Here is an 8,682-nt window from a genome sequence, read left to right on the forward strand (position 1 = left end):
AGGTGTTTGATTTCATTCATGGCCTTTCACATCCCTCGTGCCGTTTTACTGCACAGCTGCTGAAGACGAAGTTCATTTTGCACAGCATTTCTAAGGATGCTAAGGATTGGGTCCGCGCCTACTTCTTACCAAACTTCCAAAGTACTTTGACACACCGATTCATGAGTGGGCACCTTTCCTCAACCTCAGCGTCGTTTCGCACACATTTACGTCGACGTTGTAGGCCCCGTACCCACATCACAAGGACATCGTTACCTGTTTACCATCATCAACCGCTCCACTCGTTGGCCTGAAGCCATTCCCATGGAAACTGCAACGTCAGTCTCATGTACATCTGCCTTACTTTCAGGATGGATTGCAAGATTTGGTATCCCTGACCATATTACTTCTGACAGGGGTACCGCTTTCACCTCTCAATTGTGGACATTATTAGCAAGTCTCCTGGGCATCACCCTACATCAGACAACTGCCTACAATCCCGCTGCCAATGGAATGGTCGAACATTTTCACCGCACCCTCAAAGCAGCTTTGATGTCCCGCTGCAAGGATTCCAACTGGTTTACTCAGCTTCCCTGGGTCCTCCTGGGACTAAGGACCACTCCTAAAGACACCCTCGACGTCTCGGCAGCTGAAATGGTGTATGGGGACCTATTGGTCGTCCCTGCCGAATTTTTTCCTTTTACAACCTCCTCCGACGATCTCCAGCTCATACGTCATGTCATGAGAATATTTACTCCATGCCGCCAGACATGCAAGCCCCCAGCAAAGCATCACATACCGACAGACTTGCACACTGCAAAGCACGTCTTCCTGAACAACGACACTAGCAAGCCACCGCTAACGCCCCCTTACACGGGTCCTTTCCTTGTGATCCGACGCAGTCCGAAAGCATTCCTACTAAACATTCGTGGCAAAGAAGTCTGGGTCCCCATTGATCGTCTAAAACCTGCTTATCTCCTGCCAGATGACTCGCCTACAGTTCGCCTCTCTAGATCAGGGCGCCCTATGTAACATGTACAGTATGTCATTTTTAGGGGGGAGCCATGTACCAACCGTGTGTCCCACGATCGTACATAGTAACGACATTTCATTTTGTGTATATATTATGCTTGTATCTTCGCTCTCCCCTCGCACTAAAAAGAACCTGAAATAACATGTATGTTTTTCTCACTGTTAACCGGTGTGGTGTCAGTTGAACAGGAAATTTCCTGTTGCATTGAACCTGAAATAATGTGTGTGTTTTTCTCACTGTTAACTGTTAACCGGTACAGTGTCGGTTGAACAGGAAATTTCCTGTTGCATTGAGTTTTTGTATATAAAGGTGAGTGTCTGTAATATAGTTATTCAGTTGCTTTCATCCTGTCTTTGAGTCACAACCTTCTCTCGGCTCGTCACAATGTCTTAAATGCAAAACAAACGATTGTTGTTCATGGATAGAAGGTAGCTTAATGGTCTCTTTCGTCCTAGACTTGAATATGTTATTTCTTTATTACATTAAAACCCGATTATAGTTAAAAAGTTTTTCTTTTCCGTACATTCTCTCTCTCTCTCTCTCTCTCTCTCTCTCTCTCTCTCTCTCTCTCTCTCTCTCTCTCTCTCTCTCTCCCTCTCTCTCTCATATATATATATATATATATATATATATATATATATATATATATATATATATATATATATATATATATATATATGTCTGTATTTCTGTATATATGTATGTATGTATGTATGTAACACCAAGAACATTAGTTCAGGATGATGTATGAAGGGGCAAGAAGTCCAATTAAGGTCAAATATGGAGAGGTCAAGGCATTCCTTGTGAAGGTTGACCTCCATCAGTGATCTTCTCCGAGTCCATTCTTGTTTTTAGACATTATAGACACTTTGACTTCTTCTTTGAGGAATAACGAAGAATTGTGGGAACTCTTATTTGCGGATGATTCAGTCATCATAGCAAACACGAAAGAAGAACTGCAAGAAACGTTTTTCATAATGGGAAAGGATCCCTAGAAAGGAAATGATTGAATGAAAATATTGAAAAGACAGGGCTAATGGTTAGTAGTAGAGAAGGTCATGAAGAACTAAGTAAACGGGAAAGTGGAAGATGGATCAGTGCTCAAACAGAACAATAAGTTTAACTATTTTGGATGCAAGAGAGGAAGGAGGTACTTGGAAATACATAGACGCAGAGAGTGATAGAAGCATGGTGAAAATGAGAGGTAACTGTGTATTACTATTCTACTACTACTACTACTACTACTGCTGCTACCAACTAAGCTACAATCTTGGTGGAAAAGCAGGATGATATAAGCCCAAGGATTCCAATAGGGAAAAATAGACAAGAAAATGCCATTAAGACTCAAAATGAAGGTTTATGAGACAGTCATCAGGTTCCTATTATTATATGCGGCAGAAATTTGATCTCTTAGGAAAGAGGAGGGACTGTTTGAAAGAACCGAAATGAGGATGGTATGATGGATTGCTGGAATATCACTACTGGAAGGGGGGGGAGAATCAAGGTAGAAGAAAGATTGTGTCTTATATGTAATGTAAAGGAGAAGATAAGGAAGCTCGTCTGAGATACTGTAGTCATTTTATAAGAAGATGAAACTAATCAAAAGAGATACGAACATGCTAGTGATGGACTGTGGCGAGGAGGGATTTTGGGTAAGGTGCATCTTAGTTGAAGGAGGCGCAAGGGATAGAAATAGATGGAAACGTTAACCTGAGCCGCCGACCCTGCATTACAGTGGGGTTAACAATTATTAGGACGAAAGAATATATATATATATATATATATATATATATATATATATATATATATATATATATATATTGTATATATTAAACTTCCATCCTGGGAGTTAAAACCTGCATTGCCATAAAAATCGTTTGATTATAGAATACTCGATTAAACATGAAATTGCAATCACGAAATCGCACAATTTAGTTAATTCCAAAATTTGTGAAACTATTAATGATAAAACAAGTCTGACCACTGGATTTTTTTAGATCACCCAAAACAGACCCAATCGGTGCTTGAAATAGTTCCTAACAAGATTGATAGCAGCTATGTAAGATGCTGTAAAGTATTATGACAGCCAAGAGGCCTCAGGATGTATGATAGATTAATTTGATTAATTTCTAAGCAAACCAACCTAGTGCAGCTTTCCTGATCATAGCGATACACAAACCATTTCACCACGTTAAGCTAACCTCACTTAGAAAGGAATGTATATATATATATATATATATATATATATATATATATATATATATATATATATGTGTGTGTGTGTGTGTGTGTGTATATATGTGTATATATATATTTATATATATATATATATTTATATATATATATATATTTTATATATATATATATTTATATATATATATATATATATATATATATATATATTTATATTCACAAAATTATTTGATGTTTTAATAAAGAAACATGAAATTTTGTTTATTAACAAACTCTTATATCAAGATATCCGCTTGTTGTATTTGTGTGTTTCAGTTTTAAAATCTGTATGCATACATGATAAAATGGTATTCGTTTACCTTACAATTTCGAAAGACTCCTTCGAATACACATTTTTAAGACAACTTACTGCATTATTTACTTCTATGCTTCCATTTAATTTCGACTTCCTTCCCTCCTCCCTCATCCCCCCATTCTCTCTCTCTCTCTCTCTCTCTCTCTCTCTCTCTCTCTCTCTCTCTCTCTCTCTCTCTCTCTCTCACCGAATGAGGCGACTGCTCCAGGCCTCGCTCACTCACGCATCCCCCCAGTGTGTCTCTGACAGTCGGAAGGTGAACTCTGGTTCTTCGCTCCGTAGATTTTCATTTACCAAAGTGCTAATTCTCCTAGACCTTTCTTTGATGAAAATATCCCTCTTGGAATTTATTCTGTACATGGAAAATGGAGTAAGAGACTTATTAATACGTTTATTGTTATTTTCATAGAGAATTGAAGCGGTTAAAGTGATATAAGACCCTGTTTAGAGGTTGCGTGCTTGTCATACAATATCCCAGTTTCAAAAGAGGGAGAGAAACAGACCGAGTAGATGAGAGAGTGAAATTAAAAAGAGATAGAGATGATAAGTGAATTCGAAATATATCCAGAAGCCTGTATTTATCTTTCAATTAAATGAAAGACTGGCAATAATAATCTAGAAAGTGAAATTTAGGCACACTTGTAATAATAACGTCGAGTGAAAAAAATCAAATTAATAGATAGTGTTAAAGCGGAACAAAGTTTCCCTCCTGTACCACAGGTGTGTGTTTTTCTTCCTCCTCCCTCCCTCCCTCCCTCTCCTCACTAAAGCTGAAGTGAGAAAATGCACCGGTGAAGATGTGATCCTTATAATAGAAACGTGGGATACAGAGGGGAGGTGAATAAGTCTACCGAAGGGAGAGAGAGAGAGAGAGAGAGTAAAGGTCAAGAGAGAGGGAGAGAGAGAGAGAGAGAGAGAGATATTTCTCCAGCGACCAATATCTCTTCCCGCCAGCGACAGCGGAGGAAACCTACGTGCGGGAACTTCCCTCCCAAAAGCACAGGCCTCTCTTGCAGAAGCACCGATCCACTAAAAGGTAAAGTGACCCGAGATGATGATGATGATGATGACCTTTGTCGTTTTCCCCAAGTGGTGTTAGCCGCGGAAGGAGAGGCGTCAGTTGATCCGTGGTGCCACGGTTGACCGTGCAACAAGTTTGCAACTTTCATATCTAATATTCGTTTTCTTGGGGAGGGATGCCGGGCGAGAGAGAGAGAGAGAGAGAGAGAGAGAGAGAGAGGAGGCTTTTTGTAATAGGGTTAGGCTTCTGTGTGCTATAAATACATTAACGTTCAAGCGTAAAGTGCAAGCATGTATGCTTAGACGCTTATCATATTCTCTTATAGGAATAAAGTGTGTAATTTTATATATATATATATATATATATATATATATATATATATATATATATATATATATATATATATATATTTATATATATACACACACATATACATATACATACATATACGCAGGCATATTATATTGTCAAATATTCTCTTCCGTTTATATGATAAGACAAACCTCCAGAAATAAAAGAAAATTGAATTTATTTTAACCCTCTAAAAGTCATTTTCCTTTTCCTCCAGAATACAAAATGTATCCTGAAAATGAATAGAGATGATTCTTTTGATAGCTCAAAATAAATGTAATATTTTTTTATGATTTTCCAGGTTTATTTAAACACAAACATCTTATATATACATATATTTTTAACACACACATACGTGTATATGTGTATATATATTAATTTATTATTATTATTATTATATTATTATTATTATTATTATTACTTTCTAAGCTACTTCCCTAGTTGGAAAAGCAGGATCCTATAAGCCCAGGAGCCCCAGCAGGGAAAATAGCCCAATGAGGAAAGGGAGCGAGGGAAAATAAGGTATTTCAAGAACCGTAACAACATTAAAATGAATATTTCTTATATAAACTATAAAAAACTTTAACCAAATATGGGGAAGAGAAATTAGATAGAATAGTGCCCAAATGTACCCTTTAGAAAGAGAACATTAACCCAAGACAGTGGAAGATCATGGTACAGAGGCTATGGCACTACCCAAGACTAGAAAACAATGGTTTGAATTTTGAGTGTCCATCTCTTAGAAGAGCTGCTTACCGTAGCTAAAGACTCTCTTCTACTCTTACCAAGAGGAAAGTAGCCATTGAACAATTACAGTGCAGTAGTTAACCCTCTTGGGTGAAGAAGAATTATTTGGTAATCTCAATGTTGTCAGGTGTATGAAGACAGAGTAGAATAGGAAAGAATAGGCCAGACTATTTTGGTGCATGTGTAGGCCAAGGGAAAGTGAACCGTAACCAGAGAGAAAGATCCAGTGTAGTACTGCATGGCCAGTCAAAGGAGCCAATAACTCTAGCGGTAGTATCTCAACGGGTGGCTGGTGCCCTACTACCCCTCTCTCTCTCTCTCTCTCTCTCTCTCTCTCTCTCTCTCTCTCTCTCTCTCTCTCTCTCTCTCTCTATATATATATATATATATATATATATATATACATGTATATATATATATATATATATATATATATATATATATATATATATATATATATATATGTGTGTATATATAGTATGCTTCTGTGAATAATATGCATAGAACTATTAGAATAGTTTAATGGCCTTTTTGCAAAAGAGACTTAAATATCTCTCTCTCTCTCTCTCTCTCTCTCTCTCTCTCTCTCTCTCTCTCTCTCTCTCTCTCTCTCTCTCTCTCTCTCTCTCATATATGTATATATATATACATATATATATATATATATATATATATATATATATATATATATATATATATATATATATATATATATATATATTTCTCCGGTCTGTTATATCAGGTCGAAACCAACATTTTTATCTTTTCTTTGTAATTAGTGTTTGTTGTATTGATTTTGAAACTTTTTTCTTTCCTGAAACCAAATAATCAAACGCTAGTAATCCTGTGGTTCTAATACACTTACGATCTGGCTGCATTGTCTCACTGCAGTTGTTAATAGTTGACTAGTGTACGTGACCCGTCACAACGAACGGCTATATATTTAGATACACACACACACACACACACACACACACACACACACACACTCCCTTTCTACCCCCTTTCCACTCCCTTCCCATCTCCTAACTGCAACATGCTAGTTTTGGCAATTTGTGGAAGATCGTTGGTTTCCGGTTATTGTTTTCAGAGTGGTTGCCCGCCAGCATGACAGGAAAGACAGTCTCTCTCTCTCTCTCTCTCTCTCTCTCTCTCTCTCTCTCTCTCTCTCTCTCTCTCTCTCTCTCTATATATATATATATATATATATATATATATATATATATATATATATATATATATATATATATATATATATATATATATAGCCAGACACTTGCTCTTTATTATATAGAGTAGATTATCACTTGCAATATCTGATTTTATAAACATTGCAGTTACTAAAATGGTAATAGTAAAATCGGCCAGAGGCTTATTTCCTCCTTTCGGTAATATCTTGACTTCCCTTGCTGAAAACGTGTGTCGTTAGCGTTGCGAGCAAATAGTCTTAGATTTTCCAATTTAGAAAACTTTTGGAATTTATTGACTATGATAAACTTAGATCCTAAATCAAGTGAGATTTTAAACGGTTTTTGGAAAAAAAAATATAATTAAAACCTATTTAAGGATACTTGAAAACTTTAATTTTATATAGCTCGTTATCTAAAAATCGTATGACGGGTATATTTTACAAATTATTAATCAGAATAAAGAATGATAGTGTTAGGTATAATTAAACATTTTTCAAGTTTAAAACCAGATCAAGTCTCTTCACCGTGTGTCAGGATTAGGATATATATATATATATATATATATATATATATATATATATATATATATATATATATATATATAATACTAGTTGTAATGGGAATGCAAGTGATGAGGACAACAGAAACGTCGATTGGTAATAATCTGCAGATAATACTAGTAGTTTTGAGAATGCAAACAATGTTGACAAAAGAAATGTCGATTGGTAACGGTTTGCAGATAATACTAGTAGTAATGAGAATGCAAATAATGTCGACAAAAAAAACGTGGATTAGTAATAATTGGCGGATAAAACTACTAGTAATAAGAATGCAAATGATGTCGACAAAAACATCTATTAGTATTAATCTGCAGCTATTACTAGTAGTAATGAGAATGGAAATGATGTCGATAAAAGAAACGTCGATTGGTAATAATCTGCAAATAGTACTAGTAGTGAGAATGCAAATGATGTCGACAAAAGAAACGTATATTAGTAATAATTTGCAGATAACACTACTAGTAATAAGAATGCAAATGATGTCGACAAAATAAACGTATATTAGTAATAATTTGCAGATAACACTAGTAATAAGAATGCAAATGATGTCGACAAAAGATACATCGATTAGTATTAATCTACAGCTTTTACTAGTAGTAATGAGAATGCAAATGATGTCGATAAAAGAAACGTCGATTGGTAATAATCTGCAGATAGTACTAGTAGTGAGAATGCAAATAATGTCGACAAAAGAAACATTGATTAGTAATAATCTGCAGATAATTCTAGTAATGAGAATGCAAATGATGTCGACAAATGTAACATCGATTAGTAACAATCTGCAGATAATACTAGTAGTAATGAGAATGAAAATGATGTCGAAAAAAAAAAAACATCGATTAGTAATAATCTGCAGATATTACTAGTAGTAATGAGAATGCAAATGATGTCGATAAAAGAAACGTCGATTGGTAATATTCTGCAGATAGTACTAGTAGTGAGAATGCAAATGATGTCGACCAAAGAAACATCGATTAGTAATAATCTGCAGATAATACTAGTAATGAGAATGCAAATGATGTCAACAAAAGAAACGTCTATTAGTAATAATTTGTAGATAATATTAGTAATGAGAATGCAAATGATGACAAAAGAAAGGTTGATTAGTAATAATCTGCAGATAATGCTAGTAGTAATGAGAATGCAAATGATGTCGATAAAAGAAACATCGATTGGTAATAATCTGCAAATAGTACTAGTAGTGAGAATGCAAATGATGTCGACCAAAGAAACATCGATTAGTAATAATCTGC

The 8,682-nt window shown here is 35.5% G+C and overlaps 1 protein-coding gene across 1 annotated transcript in view; it reads left to right on the top strand.

Annotated features, from left to right (window-relative positions):
• Window positions 1-3,816: 3,816 nt before the first annotated feature.
• The window catches only part of LOC137642245 (arrestin domain-containing protein 3-like), a 446,651-nt gene continuing 441,785 nt past the window's right edge, over window positions 3,817-8,682 (top strand). Inside the window, exon 1 of the mRNA XM_068374775.1 lies at window positions 3,817-4,596. The gene's annotated coding sequence lies outside the window, so the exon portion shown is untranslated. The remainder of the gene's footprint in view (window positions 4,597-8,682) is intronic.

Source organism: Palaemon carinicauda, chromosome 6 (genome assembly GCF_036898095.1).
Source record: "Palaemon carinicauda isolate YSFRI2023 chromosome 6, ASM3689809v2, whole genome shotgun sequence".
Taxonomy (NCBI): Eukaryota; Metazoa; Arthropoda; class Malacostraca; order Decapoda; family Palaemonidae; genus Palaemon; species Palaemon carinicauda.